General features: G+C 47.7%; 1 long non-coding RNA gene across 2 annotated transcripts in view; it reads left to right on the plus strand.

Annotated features, from left to right (window-relative positions):
* Window positions 1–20,836, plus strand: part of LOC138570001 (uncharacterized) — a 96,961-nt gene that overhangs the window by 49,091 nt on the left and 27,034 nt on the right. The gene's annotated exons all lie outside the window — the stretch shown is intronic.

A 20,836-nucleotide genomic window follows, 5' to 3' on the forward strand; every position in this document is an offset into this window, starting at 1 on the left:
GGAGGCTTCCCCAGTGCAAATCAACAGAGTTCGGTTGCTTAATTCGTCCACTGTGAAGTGGCCGTGGTCTCACTTGGTAGGTGAGGGAGATTGGGTCGCCGGTCCCAGGGGGGGATTTTCCGTGAGCGCCACGGATGGGCTACAATGTTCTGGTGCTGTAGGGTCGTGGGGCCGGGTGGTTGGGTGATGACCCGGCCCCCATCGGTGAGGCAGGATCCGCTTCGGGGAGCAGGTGCCCGGCCCCCCTATGTCGAGGTGGCCGTCCGGGAATCCGGAATTATGTTGCTGTGGGTTGGGGGGCTGGGCAGCAGCCCCCCGATGTTGGGGTGTCTGTCGGGTGTGGGGCGAGCGGCCCCGGCGGGGTCCGTCAGCGCACCTCCCCGGAACGGAGTGCCGCCCCCCTCCAGCGGGCACACCGGGCTCGATGATCGGTGTGAACACTCACCAGACGGGCTGGCGGGGCGCGGCTCCTCCAGCGCGGGTCGGCGCTGCTCCCCGTCGTGCAGCTCCTCTGAAATGGGCCTCAGGCGCCACCAGTTCCGGCGCCTCCGCGCGCCCCCGTCGCACAGTGATCCTGCGTGGTGTTGGCCCTCGGCACTCGGGCCATGGGGGGAAGGGGCACCACCGGTCCTTGGTGGGGTTTTAGCGGGCTCTGGTTGTCGGGCCGTGGGTTCGCCCCGTGCCCCCAGGGAGGGACATCAGCAGGGGGGCACTGGTGAGCAGCCCGGGTCCGCCTGGGTCTGTGTTCGCTGGTCCCCGGCCCTGATGTGCGCGGCGGGTCCGTCAGCGTGAGGCGGCCGCCATCTTGTGCGCCTCGCACGGGGAGGAGGGGGAGCCGGGCCGAGTCGCGGCAGAGGCTTCTCGGGCTCCGATTTTCGTCGGAGTAAGGCGGAAAGCAGAGTTCTTCGCCTCGATCGTTGGTGGGTCCCTGTGTCTGTGGCGTCTGTGGGCCGAGGCACCCAGCAGAGGATCTGACTGCCGTGGGTTAGCCGGAGCTCAGGGAGCCTGCGTCCTCACTCCTCGGACATCAGGCCACGCCCCATGGTCCAGTATCCATTGGTCAGGTCTATTGCTGTGAATACCTGTGACCCCTGAATCTGGGCCAGCCCTTGGTCAATGTAGGGCAGAGGCCATCGGGAAGTATGGACCCGTTTGTTGAGCTCCCTAAGGTCGGCGCAGAGTCTCCACTGGCCGTTTGGCTTCAATATTCCCAGCACCGGATTATTGAAAGTGCTGTGGACTGGACGGATTATTCCCCGGGACTCAAGGTTCTTAATTATTTCAGTAAGGGACTCCATGGATGTGAGAGGCAAGCGATATTGCTTCACAAACACTGGAGTCATTCCAGGGTCCATGGGAATTGTTGTGGTGTGGATGTCGGTGCAACCACAGTCATATGAGTCTACCGCAAAGAGATCTTGGAAATCCAAGAAAACTTGTTTCAACTTTTGCTTCTGTTCCAGAGTCACACAGGCATCAGCTAGGTCGACTCTCTCTTCCACCATCTGCCTGAAGCCTGGAAAGACTTCTGGTTTGGCTATCTCAGCGGCCTCCTCCAGCTGGGTGGAGAAGTCCCTGGTCAGAGTGCTGATTTGGACTGGAGGCTTCAGGTGGGAAAGGCAGCCCTCATGGACCTGAAAAATCACCTCATCCCTCCTGAAGTCACAAGTCACATCTTCCTTACCATAAGGGCAAGAAGTGTACACCAGGAAGTTCCCCCCATGCCGGGTGAAAATGCTGTCTGGTGTTGTATTGTCCTCACTGTCACTGTCAAAACAGTCCTTCGGGATCGGTCCTAACAGTTAATTTCCTAAATCAATGGAGAAATGTCGTTCATCAACCGCCATTCCAATAATGGTGCCTGCGGCTAGAGTAATACTCTTTAAGTCGCTGTTATCCACCTCTATTGGAATGGTGTCATGTTCTATGTTGACTAATGGTGTTGGGTTTACCCCCAACCCTTGCTGTTGGAGAGAAGCATTTAGATGAATATAAGCATCAGGGTTTTTCAATTTTTGTCCTCTTTTAGCTTTCACTCCCAGGGAGAATTGTCGGGTCCTTTCTGGCATGGTGACTTCCTCTTTAATTTGAATTTCAACTGCATAAGGTAGCAATTGAGCTGACCTAAATGCTTTTTCTGAATCATCAAAGCCCATGGGATTATCCGCTAATCGGGACCAAGCTTTGAAGTTTATTAGGTACAAACTAATGGCAAAGCGAGTGAGAATGTCACTGCCTAAGTAAAAGGCGGCAGTGACGTCTCGCACGACCCAACAATTATGGACTATGCTCTTGTTGCCAATGGAGATTTTGAGCATACACCTGCTTGGCAGGAGATGTTTGGAATTAGGTGCTTCCAGGTCCATTTCCCATTTGTCTAGCAGTTTGAATGTGGGAATGGCTGGATCTTTTGGGAGTTGGCGGAACATGGCTTCGCTGATGAAGCTCTTACCATTGTTCACACACACACTCGAGCGAGAACAGAGTCCTTCCCATCATTTAACTGAACAGGGATCAACAACTGCTCTCCAATTTGCTGAATATTAGCCAGGCTCTGAGCTGATTTCATATCTTTCTGGACTATCGGAGTGGGAGTTTCTGATTGTGGATTAGTAAAGAATTTCAGGGTGTTTCCTTCCAGTGTGGAATACCACCTTAAACTGGAAGGAAGGTTGATTTTCAGAAATAGAGAGGACCCCCACCACCAGTCTGTTGTCCTACTGCTATTACTGTCACGTCTGGAATTTGGTTGTTCTATAAGTGAAATTCTACTTGGTCAGATTTTTGTTCAACCATGTGGCAGGTGCCGTTTAAACTAACATAGTTGACACTCTGTTTTAATTTTATTGATCGGCTAGTCTGGGTCCAGAGGACCTTGTTTACGCAATCTGTTAGGGGTGACAACCTTCTCAAGAGGTCATTCCCTAGTAAACAAGGGGTGCCCTCTGGAGTCACTACTATGACCGGGTGTTTCACCTTGTGTCGCCCAATTTTGATGTCCAAATCTGCAGTCCCCTCAACAGGAATTTCCTTCCTGTCAAAGTTCTGCAGTTGTCCAGGAAGAGAGGTGAGAGGAATTTGGTAATTCTCCCCCCTTCTTGCATTTAGTTCCTCAAAGGCCCTTTTGGACAGAAGGGTAGCTTGGGATCCAGTGTCCACCAGTGCCAAAATTGTACCATGCCCCTGTACTTGTACCGGGGCATAGTATCTTCCCTCCTTCTCCTCAAGGGGGCACAGATAATGCACATTTTTGGACAACTGGTGGGCTAACATTTTGGTTTTGGACATTGCTAGCGAAGAGATTTGGGCAGAATTCTGTGGAGAGCCTTGGGAATCTGAAAGAAAAAGTTGGCAACTGGAGATCAGAGCCACTGTGGGTTCCCCTGGTTCCGGTTCTGGGCCGCCCCGCCCTTTTTGGAGGCAGTCATCAGGATGGGTTTGACCCTTGGGATTTTGGTATTGTCGGTTCTGGGATGAGATGATGGGCGGCGGTAGCTCAGTCTCCACATCTCCCCAGTCTGGATTGGAATCCGTTGGGACCCATTTTTCCTTGGGAGGAGTTCCCCCATCTCTGAAGGAGAAGATCCTTTTCCCAGGATCTTCTGAGGATCCCTCTCCCTCAAATTGGAAGACCTGTACCTCCTCCACAAAGTGGGTCTGTTTGGGTCCCTTGTTTCGCCTACCCCCCCTCTGCTCCTTGGGAGGCAGGCTTTCAGGGGCAGGAGATTTTGTTTCCGGTTCCTGGTTTTCCAGGGGCTGTTTACAAGTTGGGAAGAAAGCTTCCTCCAAGGATTTACACCCCCCTTCCCCTTGTTCCTCCTCCCTGGGAACCGGAGGGTTATTGGGGTGCTGCCCCCGTCATTGTTCTGGAGCACCAGGTCCAGAGTTTGGGGCATTCTGCGGTGGCATGCTCATCTGAGGGTTCTGTTGAGCCCTCAGTATGTGACCAAGATCTCGTGCCATATTTTGGACCTGGCGCTCAAGTTGTGAAACCCACTCAGGCTGATACGGGGCTCTATTTTCTCCCCTGGGCTGATCCTGGGAAGGGTAGCTATCCCTTCTCTGGTAGTATCCCTGGTTGGGAAGATTTTGGTACCCCTCCACCCTTGACCTCCCCTCTCCCGGATTAGGTTGTCTGGGCTCAGGGAATTGGGGAAAGAAGGATGGATGATTTTGGGGCTGGAAATTGGGTGGATACCTGGGGAAAAAGTTCTGCCCAGGATTTGGTGAATTTATGCCCTCCTGGGGGAGGTTAGGAGGGAAGTTCCCCGGGTCAGGTGCTTGGCTGGATCCCCCCCTTGGGCTGGAGGAGTCCACACATAACCCAGGATTGGTCGGATTCCCTTGTAGCGGGGACTTACATAGTCAGGGGGCGGGGGACCCCATTTGTGGGACTACCTCCTCGACTCCCTGTCGGTGACTGGCCCGAGGGCCTTCTGGGCTGTGAATTATTTGGTGCAGGCAGGTTTTTAGGCCCCCCATCTCCAAATCTAAAACGGGGGCAACCTTTACCTCTGCCACCTTGGCAGCAGCAAGGGTGCTGTTGGTTTTGGGGTTTTTCAGCGCATTATTTTTATTTTCGATGGGCTTCTGCACCTCATAGATCCGGGTAGCCTGTTCAATGACCCAGTCTAAAGATCTTTTCTCATGAAAATCTCTCACGAGCTGGGTCATTATGTATTTGGGTAAGGCATGGAAAAACGTATTGATAAATTCTCTGCTATCCGTGCGCATCCTTCTGGTGGTCTGCGCAAAAGCACGCTTTAATTCTTGCACAAACTCTTGTGGGGCCTGATCCTCCCCACATTGCAAATTGTAGGCTGCCTTGCGAGCCTCTTGAGGATTTCTGTGCACAGAAAAATGTTTCAAGATGGCCGCTCTGTATGTGGACCACCTTGAATGGTTTTGATCCCCCAGCCCCGCAAAGAAACTGGAGTATTCTGGTGAGAAGGTCCACTTTACATATTGAATACAGCTTTGGCTGTCCTTCAAATGGAAAGTCTCCATCATTTGCTCATAGAGCTCCAAGTGTTCCCAAACAGAATACTTGGCGTTCTTATGATAAGGCGTGATGACTCTCCTTATTGCCTTTATTTGTTTCAATGGGTCCTTAAGCAAGGCCCTTTTTGCCTTATTGGCCTTTTTGGTTCGGGTAACCCTGGTCCATTCATCCTCCGACTCAGAAGCGCTGCTCCCAGAGGTGCCCGTCTGATCTTCCAGGTTTTCCCGGATTCTGCGAGCCTGGGAATGGCTGGCAGAATGTGGGGACCTGGTCTCCTGTGTCCTGTAATGCTCAGAGGAGTCTTCAGACCCCTCCTTGCTGCCAGGATTTGATGGGTACCCCCCCACTGACCTAACTGGGCAGAGGTTTTCAGGATGCCCTTAATGGGCCTACTCTCCTGGGGTTCCCCACTAAATTGCACTGTGCTTGGGTGCCCATACCCGGATGCCCGCCATCCATTCCTGGGAGGTACTGACCTATGAGCCCCATACTTCTAGCTGGATAGTAATCTGCCATCTCCGTGGCCCTGGGCTCATGTGCGTGAGGGGACATGGGGGTGGCAGAGTCCAGGGACTGGGAGAAATGAAGGCCTCTGGTACCAGGGCTCCTGAGGTTATGCTCAGGCGTTTCCCTTTCCCAGCGCACCTCGTCTCTATCAGCCCCTGCTCTCTGTTGCAATGCAAGAGCCTGCGCTTTCAGTTCCTCAGTTAAGGCCTTACTAGACTCTATCAGTCTCTCCTGCATCGCTACCTGTTGCTGGAGCCTATCATTGTGCTGACAGAGAGCCTCATGTTCTCTCTGTGCCTCCTGATTGGTCCTGGAGTACTGGGCCAGTCTCTGCTGAGGAGGGTTACCTCCTCAGTCCCATCCCTACTGGCCTGCTCCTTTCTTGCCAGAGCCTCCTCCACCCTCCTGGTGTGCTCTAACAAGTTCTGGTGTTCTTTTTGGAGGTCGCTCAGTCCCTGGAGGGCCAGGTGATTTTCTTCCATTTTCCTTTTTAAGTGGCAGACTTCCTGGCCTAAGGTATCCCTTTCCTGACTAAGAGCCTGCATCTGTGCCGCCAGGTCGTCCCTTTGCCTTTGGAAGGCACCAGCTTTCTGGCGCTCCTGATCAAACTCTGCCTGGGTATCCAGGTCCTTCAGAATCAATTAATTGCTTTCCTATTTTTCCCTATCTAGGTGGCTTTGCAGGGTGACTACCTGCTCAGCACATGCCCTATTGAAATCTAATTGTTGCTCCAGCTTTTTCTGGCTCTGCAGTAGGGAGTCCAAACCTTCTTGGTACTCCTTCTGCAAGGCCAGAAATCTGGTATCCTGGTCCGCCTTTTCCTGTTGCAGCACATCCATATCCTCCTTTATTTTAGTGATGTACTGTCTGCTGTCCTTTTCTGACTCCTGGCTCCTGAGCAGCCTCTGCTCAGAAGAGTCCAGATCAGATTGGGCCTTCTCTAACGCCATCTGTTGCCTATTTGCCAGATCTTGGCCTTCAGCACATTTGTCCTGCATGGCTCTCATATATAGATACAAATATGCCGCTATCCTGGCAATCTTATTATGTTCATCTTTGGCTTTAGGGGCCATATATAGTTCACTCAGGGCCACATGTAGGGGACCCTGATCTCCCCATATACCTGACCCTGTTTCAGTGACCTGTTGCGCGATTGCCTGCAACCAGACCGTTTGGTCCTGATGAGTCCACTCACCTCTGACAAATAGCTTATGTAAGAAGTGCTCTCTGGCTATTTTCATATCTACCAAGGTCGTCATTCTGGAATTTGAGTTCCTTCCTGACTTACAGAAGTTTGTATTTTATTTTGCAAAACAGACCGTTTCCTTAGAGCGTTCCTTTGAGGGATGCGTGGTGATCTAACCAGATATGTGTATCTGGTCAGTTAGCACACTGTATTAATCTGCACAAGTGGTAACTCTAACCCAGAATATCCCGGCTCCGAGCCCCCACTTTTGTAAGCGATATTCAATCAACACTACAGCCAAGTCAATGCCTAGTCTTGGATGCTGAGGAAAACCCTTATTAATATATTTTTATGTCTAGTTCAGTACTCTGGATGACCACCCTTGTATAACACCCCCCTCTTAGAATCCCCCTGACCCCACTGAGCCAAGAAGTAGGTTTGTTTTGCAAATTAAAAGGTTTATTTGAGAATTTAAACAATATATATATATCACACTTTATAATAAATTATATCTGATAGTACACTTAGACATATGATGTTGATCAACAATGGGTAATCTGGCACTAGCACACTTCTTTACAGTCAATGAGGAGTTAGTATAGGATGGTTAAAGTAGCAAAAATACTTTTATGATTTCAAGGGAAAAGCAATGAGGAATAAAATGCAGTACAGAAATACTTGATATGATTTTAGCAAAAGATAAGATAATCACTTTTTCTCTGGCAATTCACCCCCCTCCCCTATGCAATGTACGAAATGGAAGGAGATGGAAAGAGGAGCACACAGTTCTCAGGAATGCAATCAGATACAATACGAAATTCAGTTCCCCCCAGCAAGCTTGGAGGAAACAGGTAGGAGTTTGAAACACAGGCCCAAAATGCTTTTTAAATGTGATGTCAATGGATGGGAAAATGTGCCAACTCATTTTAATTCCCTCTAGAGATTCAGGGTGAGTGGGAGATGCGTGTTGGTATTAGTTCAGGCTCACTTTAGCAATGCTCTATGAGTTATTACCAAGTTGCAACGGATTTTAACAAAAGAAAGAATGGAGCTGCTATTTTGACAAGTGGAGAAATTGAGGGAAAATCGCAAATCGCGGTAAATTTCGCGAGTGCGTAAATCGTGATTGCGGAAAAAGTATAAGGAGTCGATTCTAGGCTTGTTGGAAAGCCTAGATTCTAAGCTTTCAGATGAAAGTTAAATTTCGTTCCTAGCCCAAACGGTTCCAGAGATACGGACGATTAAATAAAGGTAGTTTTTCGGATTTAAAGTAAACTCAAAATGACAGGTGACAGCTTGCAGCTGCAGAATTGACAGGTGACAGTTGTGCAGCTTTAAAAATGACAGATGACACGATTTCTAGGAGGCAGTTCTACTTAGGTTAAAATAGTTTGGATTAGATTATTTTAACTAAGAGATTGGTTCTGCACAGTTCTGCTAGGTACTCACAATATAAATTTGAACTAGGCCTCGTCACGGATCTGGTCAACACGTCCGGCTGCGGTTCTGTCTGCTCGGCGGGTCAATCAAGCACCGGTTCTGCTCACAGCGATCTGGCTCAGCTCTGCTCTGCTGGTCTAGCCTCTCTGGATTCTGGATGTAACACTGGTACTGTACTGCTACAGGTTCTTGCAAAAATTCTTGGCAAAACTTCAAACAGCTCGCCCGGCTGTTGAATAGTTTGGTTAGTTTTGAGGCCTGCTGAAGAGGATTCAGCTGGTCGATTCAGGCCTCTCTGCTACAAATTCTGGAGTTAATTTCTGCTACAGGTTCTGGAGATTGATGGATTTGAAGTCTGGATCTCTGGATGTGAAGTCGTCGGTCAGCATGCTCCGCAGCAAATGCAATTGAATGTCTGTACCTGTCCCAGCAGTCTCTTTTTATGTGTTTTGGAAAGTGGGTGTGTGCGTTGGTCATAACTAAACCTGCCCCTCTCACTTATCATTGGCCAATTCCTCCTCTCTCCCTTGATTGGGGGAAGGAAATGTGAGTCAGAGTGATGCTGTAGGTTTTATGGTCAGAGGAACCTCCCCTTGTCAGATTGCACACAAATCTATTTCTGACCCAAATACATATTTATCTATGTACCATTTTTCTAATATTATAGGTCCAGTTAACATATTTTCTGTAGCACCAAACCATCCAATCCCTGTCTTTGTACGATGTCGTGTCCACTGATGACAGAATTCTCCCCTTTTTTATCCAGATAACGACCTCTAAACCTTTCCAGATTTTACACAAATGTGCACCAGGGATATGGGTTACAGATGATAAAGTGTCAGATTTTTAACATGCATACATTTGGAGTGAGACCCTATTTTCTGCTAGCAACCCCCCAGAATACACCACAGGGTCCTAACACCTCTTAAAATGTTCACAGAAAAATCACAAAAATAATGATATTACTTATATAATTCTGACACGTCCGCACTATGAGTTATCTATCTTTTTAAAATTATGCTCTGGTCAAAAAGGGGTGTGGCTTGCCCCATCACAGGGTGGAATAACTGGTTTACCCACTTCCCCCAAGCCAGCTTGTTCACAGAGGCACAGCTTCCCCCCAGTTTCTCCTAAGAAGAAGCTATTTTACGATGCCCCCAATATAACATTTGCCTGAGTCCAGGACAGGCCTTTGTTCAACTCCCTGTAGTCCCCAGCTGCTCCACCCCTAATCTAATCAGAGAGGTGACAACTCCTTTTGGCAAGGGGAAGAGTGGCTGAGCAGGTTTCAACTCCTGTCGGGGGTAGTTGTCAGGCAGAATCCAGTTTCATTAAGCCAGGTTTCAGCTAAATGTCACTTTTTGTTCCCAGTTTAAATCACTTACAATTTTTACATATACATTAAATAATTACTTCCTTCAAGTAATTTCAGAATATAGTTTTACATTGTATCCACCTCTTAGCAAGTCTTTCCTTGGTCTGGTTTTGTTTCATTTGTTCAGTTTTACACAAAAGTCTGGTGGTTTTAAAACGCCGGCTTTCTGATAGTGGTGAGTACTGGAAATGCAACCATTTTTGGGATTAAGAAAATGAATTCCTGTAACGCTCACCTGATTCCCGCAGAGGCGCCGGTCTTGACTGGGTGAATGCCGAATCTTCAAAGGTGATGTGTAACACACGGTTGGCTCTTTGGGCTGGACCTCTGTGCACTGTATGTCTGACTCGAAGAGTAAGATGTCTGCAGATAGAAAATATGGGATTAATGAACTGGGGTTATTGGGTGCCTCTCTCCTCTTCCCTTTCTCTTCTCCTGTAGAACCCCAAAGGTTAACGCCCTCACCTTAGGTAAGTGAACGCTGAGCTCTCCATCTGCCTCGGGGCAGGGTGCCGTAACCGGTTTCTTCACTGGATAAGGGTGCAGGCCTCTTGACCTCAGAGGACTGCTGTCCGTCGTTAACTGCACGAACGGTAAGTTCTGGGCACTTCAAATGTCTTAAAAGTCTTTTGTAATGATATCTCTTGTTTTGCAGGGTTCCGGCGATGGCGGATGGCGGGCTGAAGAGAATTGAGGATCGAACCCGCGTGAGGAATAGAAGCGCCTGGAAGCACGTAAGTAAGCGCTTGTAGCCTGCTTCACGATGCGCACTAGCTGTTCCTTTTATCTTGCAGGTACAAGTTCGGAGCTTTAGAGAAGCTGAAGGGTGCTGGAATACCCACTGGATTCGGCGTGGGAAGGAGTAATGGCACGTGAGTAATAAAGTTGCCCAATGTCTTTAAACGCACCTTCTTTTGTCTTTCAGATGCGGGATGCAGTGCGAAGACCTCCGGAGCATGCGAAGAGTAGGTAAGCCTTTGTCTTTCAGATGCCGGAATGCAGCGCGAGGCGTTGGTGACAGCCGATGGACCAGGTAAGAGATGCGCTGCCACTGAAGACCGTAGTGCTAACCTGTTCTTTCTTTGTCTTTACAGGTGCTGCTGAAGACTGGATTCCAGGATGATAAGCCTTTGTTCCCTTAGGCCCAGGATCAGAAGCTGAAGACACGATGAGCGTTCTGCTGCAGAGAATGCAGAATAACGCAAAGCAAGATTCATCCATCGGGTGTGGTTTAAATAGCCTCCTGTAGTGCTTAGGTGTCTCCTTCCACAGCCTCGCCTAGGTAAGAAAAGAGTTCCTGCTTTCCAGAAGAGTTCCAGTGTTCTGAACCTAGGGAGTGGCTCCTGCCCCACCCAACAGGAAAAGTAGTCCCAAACAGAAGAGGATCAGGGGCTCAACTGGCAGGTAAGTAAGCAGCATGGTCTGCTGCAGGTAAGTCCACCCAAGCATTATGAGCCCGGCGCTTCCAGCGCTGGGACTGGGCATCTTTATGAGCCTGGTGCCACAGGCGCCAGGACAGGGTCCAAAAGGTCCCAATTGGGACTGGCTGGCACTCGGAACCGGGGTTATGGGTCTGCTTCCAAGGGAGTTGGGCAAGTCCTGATCTTTTGGAAGCAGAGATCATGACAGCACCCCCCCTCAAGGCCCCTCCCAAACCGGGCTTCTCCGGGGGTTTTGGCTTGTTAGGAAATGTTCGATGAAATCTTTTGATTAGACGAGGCGCGTGGACATATTCTGCAGGTTCCCAGGATCTTTCTTGGGGACCGTAGCCTTTCCAGTCAATCAGGTAAAATAGTTTAGATTTGGAGATCTTGGAATCCAGGATGCTTTTGACTTCAAACTCGAGTTCTCTGTCAACTAGAATAGGTTTCGGAGATTTAGTTAGTCGGGTTTGAGGTTGCACGGGTTTTAATAGAGAGACGTGGAAGACCGGATGTATCTTCATGTGAGGGGGCAAGTCCAACTTGACCGCTACTGGATTTACTATGGTAGTGATGGAATAGGGACCAAGGTATCTTGGGTTGAATGTGCGTGGTACTTTTAGAGGTAGATATTTGGTGGATAACCAGACTTGATCTCCTACTTGATACTGGGGGGCTTCCTTCCGATGTTGGTCTGCTCCTTTCTTGTATTGTTCTTTAGCCCTTTGAAGGTGAGAAACGGCTTCCTTAAAGGCTTGGGTGATTGTAGAATGCAGGTGGTCTACTGCTGGTGTTCCAAGATCTTGGAGTGGATCCAACTCCGAGGTTCGAGGGTGACTACCGTATAAAAGAAAAAACGGGGTCTTCCCAGTTCCCGAGTGGACAGAATTATTGTAGGCATATTCGGCTATCCAAAGGATATCTTTCCAAGTTTTTTCAGTTTGTTGTAGCATGCAGCGCAAATACTGTTCCAGAGTTTGATTGGTCCTCTCTGTTTGTCCGTTGGTTTGAGGGTGGTGGCTGGTCGAAAGTCTCACATCAATTTGAGCCGACCGACAGCAACTTCGCCAAAAATGAGAAATAAATTGACTCCCTCGATCCGAAATTAGAACTGAAGGAAAACCATGCAGTCGGACGATGTTTTCGAGAAATTCTCGGGCCAGAGTTGCTGCTGTTGGTAAGCCTTTGAGTGGAATGAAATGCGCCATCTTGGAGAATAGGTCCACGATTACTAGGATCGTATTGTATCCGGAGCATGGAGGTAGATCGGTGATGAAGTCCATAGAAAGCGTATGCCAAGGGCGAGGTGGGATGTCAATAGGGCGTAAGAGGCCAGCTGGTTTTTCCTTTTGACTCTTGTTTTGGGCGCATACTCCACAGGACATTATAAAGTCTCTGATATCTTTTTTCCAAGACGGCCACCAGAAGTAGCGCTTGATCTTTTCCGAGGTTTTGGCCATACCGGGATGTCCTTCCATTAAAGAATCGTGATAACAAGAGATTACCTTTTTCTGTAAATCTGTGCTGGGCATGTATAACCGTTCTTGGAAATATAATAGGTTGTCCTTCACCGTAAAGTCCTTTCCCTGCAGATGCCAATTCTGTATGTCTGCTGGAGTTACCAGTAGCCTGGCTTTATCCTTAACTTCCTCTATGGATTGTGTGGCGATTACACCCAGAATTCTTTGTTCGGGAATGATAGGTACAGGTTTAGGATTGATCAAATGTTCTTCCACTCCCATCCGAGAAAGGGCATCGGCTTTACCGTTTTTTGTACCAGGTCGATAGGTAATTATGAAGTCAAACTCGGCAAAGAATAGTGCCCAACGGAGTTGCCTAGAGGATTGAGCTTTTGCGGTTTTCAAATATTGCAGGTTTCGGTGATCTGTAATCACAGTAACGGTGTGTCGGGCCCCCAGAAGATAATGCCGCCAAGCCTTAAAGGCGGACTTGATAGCTAGAAGTTCCTTATCAGTAATAGTGTAATTGATTTCAGGAGGCGAGAATTTGCGGGACCAAAATGCCACGGGATGCAACTGATTGGTTACTGGGTCCTTTTGTGATAGAACTGCCCCCATGGCAAGGCTCGAAGCATCAGTTTCAACGATATAGGGGAGTTCTGGGCGAGGATGTTTTAAGATTGGTGCAGAGATAAATCTAGTCTTCCAATTCTGGAAAGCTTGTTCCGCCTCGGTAGACCATTCAAAACGTTTGTTTTTCTTTAACAAGGCAGTGATGGGCTGGACTATTCGAGAGAATTCAGGGATAAACCTGCGGTAAAAGTTAGTGAAGCCTAACATGCTTTGAACACCTTTTACGGAGGATGGCGATGGCCATTTGAGAATTGCATCGACCTTCTTTGAATCCATACGCACTCCGCTAGGTGATAATATGAATCCCAAGAATTCAACTTCAGTCACGTTGAAAACACATTTTTCCAACTTAGCGAAAAGTTTGTGTTGACGCAATCTCTCGAGGACCATTTTCACGTGTTTCTGATGTTCAGTTTCCGATGAAGAATAAACGAGGATGTCGTTAATGTAAACAACAACACACACATCTATGAGCTCTCTGAGGACATCGTTCATAAAATATTGAAAGGCGGCCGGGGCATTGCAAAGTCCGAAGGGCATGACCTGATATTCAAATAGCCCATACTTGGTGCGGAAGGCCGTCTTCCATTCATCGCCCTCTTTTACTCGTACCAAGTGGTAGGCTCCTCTAAGATCCGGCTTTGTATATATGCATGCTTTTCTGACTTGGTCCAGGAGTTCAGGGATCAAAGGTAACGGATATCTATTCTTAACGGATATCTGGTTCAGGGCGCGATAATCTATACAAGTTCTAAGGTCCCCTTCTTTTTTTGGAACGAAGAACAAAGCTGAGGAAGCAGGGGACTTGGAAGGACGAATAAACCCATTCGCTAGGTATTGATCCAGGTATTGTCGGAGGTGAAGATTCTCAGGCTCGGTGAGGGCATAAATTCTACTACAAGGAGGAGTAGATCCAGGTATCAGGTCTATCTGGCAGTCATAAGACCTATGAGGAGGTAGAGAGTTAGCCTGATCCTTCCGGAAAACATCTTGGAATTCTAGGTATTCAGGAGGTAACTGGGGAGCCTCCAAGGAAAATGCTGCCAGTGCAACACCAGGTCGAGGGTGACAAGTAGAGACACATTCTGGAAACTGAACCGTTCTTGCTCGCCAATCGATCTGAGGATTGTGCTTTTCTAACCAAGGAATTCCTAGAATAATCTGGAACTGAGGGGCCTTGATCACATCGAACACGATCTTCTCATGGTGTCCATCTTGACTTATTAGCGTCACTTCTTGGGTGGTATGCGTTACTGGTCCGGAGGCTATCTCCGTACCATCCACCGTAGTAATGACGTCCTTTACAGCCTTTGGACAAAGAGTCTGATTCATCCTCAAAACCATTTCATGATCCACATAATTGCCGATGGCACCGCTGTCGACGTAAGCTTCAATCGCATGTAATCGATCCGGATGTTCAGGGCTAATGAGGACCATAGGTATCACGAAATGCGAGGTCACGGAACTGGTTTTAACGCTCGGCAAGAGGACCTCTATTCTTGTCGGGCGAGGTCGTTTCCCTGCTCAGAGTTTGTGACCCTGGTAACTGCAGCTCCTACTGCCTTCTTGGCTGGTTTCACCGGACAGTCTCGAAGAAAGTGCCCCGAGTTTCCGCAATAGAGGCATAATTGCAGCTGTTTTCTCCTTTCCCGCTCCTTTTGTGTTAGTGGTCCTTTCAGGCCCCCTATTTGCATGGGTTCCCCGGAGTCTACTCCTTTGGTAGGAGTTGGTGATTTGGAAAATACTCGAGCATCAAACTTGGAACGATCGGCCTTCCTGTTCTGCAGTCTGTGGTCAATTTGAACGACTAAGTCAATATAGTCCGAACAGTCTTGCGGGGGATTCACTACTTGGGCTAACACATCTTTGAGCTCTCCACGTAAACCTCTATAAAACAGCGTAATCCTTTTGTCCTCAGGCCATCGAGTTTCCACTATCAGTCTGTTGAAAGACGCAATATAAGCCAAAAGGTCTTGATTACCCTGTCGCAATGAAAGGAGCTCATTGTCAAGGCCTGCCCCTGTGAATGTCTTGCAAACAGTTTTTCCATACTGAGCTGAAAAGCTTGAAAATCATGGAGAACAGGATCATCTTGATTAACTAGAGGGATCGACCAGTCTGCCGCATTGCCACTAAGGTACGAAAGCACGAAAGCTACCTTAGCTTGATCAGTTGGAAAGGCTGCTGGCCGGCATAAGAAGTGCAACCGGCACTGATTAATAAATACTGCAAACCTCTTTGGGTCACCAGAAAATCGTTCGGGCGGAGCCAGAGGTACATTCCCAGGTAGGTTGATCTGCACTGGGTTCGTAGAGGATGTTGAAGGAAGATTTGCCCCTGATGCGGGTAACGGAGTTTGTCCGGCTTGTGACTGTAGCAATTGTCTAGCGAGATCGTCTGTTCGCTCCTTGGAAATAATCAGTTCCCTTCTTAGAGCATTCGTTTCCTGACGGGCTGCATGCACTTCTGCTCTTAGTCCCCCAAGTAACTGGGCTAGCTGGTCGGTATCCGAGGTTTCCATAGCGCCTGGGTGGGAGTTTTGCGGTCGGCTTTGCGTTCTGTAACGCTCACCTGATTCCCGCAGAGGCGCCGGTCTTGACTGGGTGAATGCCGTATCTTCAAAGGTGATGTGTAACACACGGTTGGCTCTTTGGGCTGTACCTCTGTGCACTGTATGTCTGACTCGAAGAGTAAGATGTCTGCAGATAGAAAATATGGGATTAATGAACTGGGGTTATTGGGTGCCTCTCTCCTCTTCCCTTTCTCTTTTCCTGTAGAACCCCAAAGGTTAACGCCCTCACCTTAGGTAAGTGAACGCCGAGCTCTCCATCTGCCTCAGGGCAGGGTGCCGTAACCGGTTTCTTCACTGGATAAGGGTGCAGGCCTCTTGACCTCAGAGGACTGCTGTCCGTCGTTAACTGCACGAACGGTAAGTTCTGGGCACTTCAAATGTCTTAAAAGTCTTTTGTAATGATATCTCTTGTTTTGCAGGGTTCCGGCGATGGCGGATGGCGGGCTGAAGAGAATTGAGGATCGAACCCGCGTGAGGAATAGAAGCGCCTGGAAGCACATAAGTAAGCGCTTGTAGCCTGCTTCACGATGCGCACTAACTGTCCCTTTTATCTTGCAGGTACAAGTTCGGAGCTTTAGAGAAGCTGAAGGGTGCTGGAATACCCACTGGATTCGGCATGGGAAGGAGTAATGGCACTTGAGTAATAAAGTTGCCCAATGTCTTTAAACGCACCTTCTTTTGTCTTTCAGATGCGGGATGCAGTGCGAAGACCTCCGGAGCATGCGAAGAGTAGGTAAGCCTTTGTCTTTCAGATGTCGGAATGCAGCGCGAGGCGTTGGTGACAGCCGATGGACCAGGTAAGAGATGCGCTGCCACTGAAGACCGTAGTGCTAACCTGTTCTTTCTTTGTCTTTACAGGTGCTGCTGAAGACTGGATTCCAGGATGATAAGCCTTTGTTCCCTTAGGCCCAGGATCAGAAGCTGAAGACACGATGAGCGTTCTGCTGCAGAGAATGCAGAATAACGCAAAGCAAGATTCATCCATCGGGTGTGGTTTAAATAGCCTCCTGTAGTGCTTAGGTGTCTCCTTCCACAGCCTCGCCTAGGTAAGAAAAGAGTTCCTGCTTTCCAGAAGAGTTCCAGTGTTCTGAACCTAGGGAGTGGCTCCTGCCCCACCCAACAGGAAAAGTAGTCCCAAACAGAAGAGGATCAGGGGCTCAACTGGCAGGTAAGTAAGCAGCATGGTCTGCTGCAGGTAAGCCCACCCAAGCATTATGAGCCCGGCGCTTCCAGCGCTGGGACTGGGCATCTTTATGAGCCTGGTGCCACAGGCGCCAGGACAGGGTCCAAAAGGTCCCAATTGGGACTGGCTGGCACTCGGAACCGGGGTTATGGGTCTGCTTCCAAGGGAGTTGGGCAAGTCCTGATCTTTTGGAAGCAGAGATCATGACAATTCCCCACAGTTCTGAGTTGTTTTTTTGGCAATCAGCATTGCCATTCCCAATGGTTTCAGGCTACTGTGTGTGTAGCCCAATGGTGGTTTTAGGCAGTGCCCTCCTGTGCTCACAACATAGGCAAAAATGGGTGGCAGCCTATTCTTCATGTTTTCCCTGTGCACTCTCTGGGGAGTTCTGGCCATCATGATGTTTCCCATGCCAGTACTGCACAATTTTATGGTAGGGCTTGTATGCATGGGTAAAAACATCCCACAAACCATTAGGCACTGATGGAAGGGAGGGGGGACTATAAGCAGGAACATTTGTCCATTTAGAAATGTGCATGGGAGGGAGTGATCAGGTGTGAGACGGTTGCATAGTGCTGCAGGCTTTATGAAATAATGAGTATGCTTTACCCAAGGGGGGTTTGTTAGGCTCACATTAATCTGCATGATGCTATTGTGACTTTGCATGCAGGATGGGGAGAATAAAACCAAATCCATCCTCTTATTCCTCAACATATTTCTATAATGATGTATAGTTAAAGTTAATAATGAAAGGGTAGTTTCTTTTGTAATGTGCTTTGCTTCCAAGGCATTGCTATAAAGTATTATGTAATGTGTGCAGGTTTACTAGGAAAACAACATCATTCCAAATTGAAGGAAAGGAATGGAAGATGAAACATTTCTCAAATTGTAAAACTACAAATGTGGTCTACATCATTGAATGTCCTTGCGGACTCTGATATGTTGGCCAGACCCAGAGGCAAGTCAACAAAATAATTAGCGAACATCGCTCTAGGATTCGATGTCAGGTCCACACAGCACCACTAGTCTCGCACTTCATGGAGTATCAACATAGTGCGGATGATATATACTGGTGGATTGCAGATACAGTAGTCAACACCACCAATGCATCCAATACGTTGAACAATAAGGAATCATGGTGGTTTTTTAAACTTAAGGCTACTACTAAGGGTCTCAACGAGGCCATGCCAAATATCTTCAGATGACCGGTTAGTCCCTACCCCTTTCACTAAACTCGTGGGGTGACCCACCACTTCTTTTCCTTCACACAAATAGGACAGTCCACTATGTGGCTGTACTCGAGCAATATGCCAGGTGTGCTATCAACGCCTGACCGCACAAGTACACATCATGTCCTCGTATAGTTAGGTGCTTTACATTTTCTATATAGTGGAGCACTAACTAGCAATGTGCTTCCTTATGTACCATTCGTGAAAATGTACACGCAATCATTTCAATTAATGTTATGCACAGAGTTTAAGAGTTTATTTGCTAATGGGTTTCATCCTGTACCAACTTTGTCTTTCCTGCATATGCCATGGTTCACTCTTATTTGGTATCACTTGTACATATATATGCTGTATCATCATACGCACACCAATTGATGCTGAGCATAATTACTTTGAGTTTTGAAATGCTTGTGTCACTGTCTATTTTGTAAACAACACGCAGCCTACAGTCATCGCAGCAACAAACTGCCTTATTATTCAATCCATAAGAATCTACCAGTATATGGGGGATGTACATCTGTGCCCTCCGTAATCACAACCAACATCTTCCCTATTCAATATTCCCATTCACTGCCCACATGATCGAAGCTCTGATTCCACCCCACTCCTTTAACGCCATATTACGCTTCGCATAAACTGTTCGGTTACCATGCCAACCCTTGAACCGGCATGGTTCGCGCATGCGCAGGGGTACAGACACTTCTTACCTGCGCCTGCGCTGAGCGTACTTGCGACACAGCTCTGACTGTCTCTGTTCCGACGCCGGCTCTCGCAGCCGACCTCCACAGCCCAAGAAAGCAATCGACTCACTTTTCGGACACATAGTTAAGAGCGCCCTGCAGGGCTTGCCACGAAGGAGCCGGGGGCTTACTGCCCCCGCCACAGAAGCTACCCGTGTCCTAAGCTCCTGTCTTCTCACGACAGCACGATCCAACCCAACACGGGCGGCGCCTTCCGCCCCTTGCTTTCAGAAGTCTCATAGCATCAGATCTTTCTGAATCTCTTTAGAGCGTCTTCTTGATAAACTGTACCCTGGTTTCTCATTTCCAGGGTTCTGCAGCCACATTAAGGCGTGGCAAAATTCAGACCCCATAATCCTGGGAGCCCCACCAATATGTGGACCACCACCTGATTGCCTTTTACAAGCATCATTCATAAGGTCCTCGCACAACTGAACACAGCCAAGAATGTCCAAACGGTTGCAAGACTGTGCCAACAGGTACTTGTATGTCAACTGTTTTAGTCAAGCATTCCACTACACATTAGTGACTACCATTTATTTACTCATACATATATGCTTTCTGTGTTTTTTAAAATATTTTTCCCAATACCCAAGTGCATCCAGCACACCAGTTACCTAGCGGCAGAAATCTCCTCCTACTGCTTGAAGAGGTCCGCCACTCATTTTTCCCAGTCCCCTGGTACCACCAACTGGAAGAAAACACCACTTTCTGATTACTGTCCAGGTCAGTAACCAAGTGCCAGCAAGCCAGTGGACAATGACATATTGTTCACTCACATGGTCTCAATTAGATTTTATTGCATGCCAGTATAACTAGCATCAGATTTTAACCTCCTAGACGAGCTCTACAATATTTTCTGAGCCCATTTCCCTCTTTTTCTTTTCTTTCCTTTGTTTTCCATATAGGGGAGACCAAGTCAAGGCCCATGAAGAAGGCCTTCTGCCAAAACGTCACAGGACTACATCATTTTGAGGGCTTTATCCCCCCATTCCTGCTTCACAACTCGATCCGTTTCTAGTTGTTGACCAACGACTAGGTCCCTTTCCTTTAGGAGCCAGTAACAAATCTACCCAGTCTCAGAAAGAAAGAAAGAATTTTCTCTGACACATGGTCTGGACTCCACACATCCCACATAGGTGTTTGCCTTGTGTTTAAATAATACACCATGTTTCGCTGCATCCATTGCACATCTAGGCTAATCATCAACGATTGTGCATTCATTTGCCTTGTTTGTTAATTTCCCTTAAGCATTTGCTATCTTTTCTTTGTTGCATTTGTCTAATAAGATGACTGTAATTTGATCCTTATGTACACCAGAAAACGAATTAGTTTCATGTTAGACTTAAATGCGGGAAAAAAAATCCCCCTGCATTCACTGACAATGGCTAAATAAAAAGCTACAGTGCACCTTTGAAGGGCTCCAAAGCTCGTCTTTTTTGTATATGTATGACAGTTAGCTTAATGAAATAGCTTTTGCCATACTAAGCATGCTGAATAACTTAGCCTTGACCAAAATGTTTAGATCAAGAGACTAAAAGTAAGTGGCAGGACACCATCCCTTTAGTTTCAAGTATCATTAGCTCTTAAGTCCTTCCACTTGTTCATGAGCTGACCCTCCAGTTACTTAGATAAAGTATTATTTAAGCAGATTAAATGCAAAGGGAAACATTAATAAAAATCTATATAAACTAAAACTTTGAAGAAGTGCTCAGTTGCTTAAATTGTCCACATCCCAGTTTCACCATTTAACCAAAGTGTGTGATCCTGGGCAGACCATGTAATCAGACTGTGTCTTATCTGCAGCTCTGTAAGTGATTCACTTCAAAGCTTTAATATATCATGCTGTTATTTTTTTTTAAAAGCCTGACTTGCTCCATATATAACAATGCAATTTAGGTATTTTGCACCAGAAAATTATTTGCCACTTGGCTTACTTATGACAACTTATTCTAAAGTCAGTTGCATGGCGCCTCCAAGTATCAAAGACTGATGATGCTCCTTGAGATTTGCTTTCTGTGAAGTAATTTCTGTTGGTGCAATCCATATGCAAATTAGTTGATGTGTATGTATTTTGCCCCCAGAGCG

The sequence above is a fragment of the Ambystoma mexicanum genome, chromosome 1p (genome assembly GCF_040938575.1).
Source record: "Ambystoma mexicanum isolate Mex_15411 chromosome 1p, UKY_AmexF1_1, whole genome shotgun sequence".
Taxonomy (NCBI): domain Eukaryota; kingdom Metazoa; phylum Chordata; class Amphibia; order Caudata; family Ambystomatidae; genus Ambystoma; species Ambystoma mexicanum.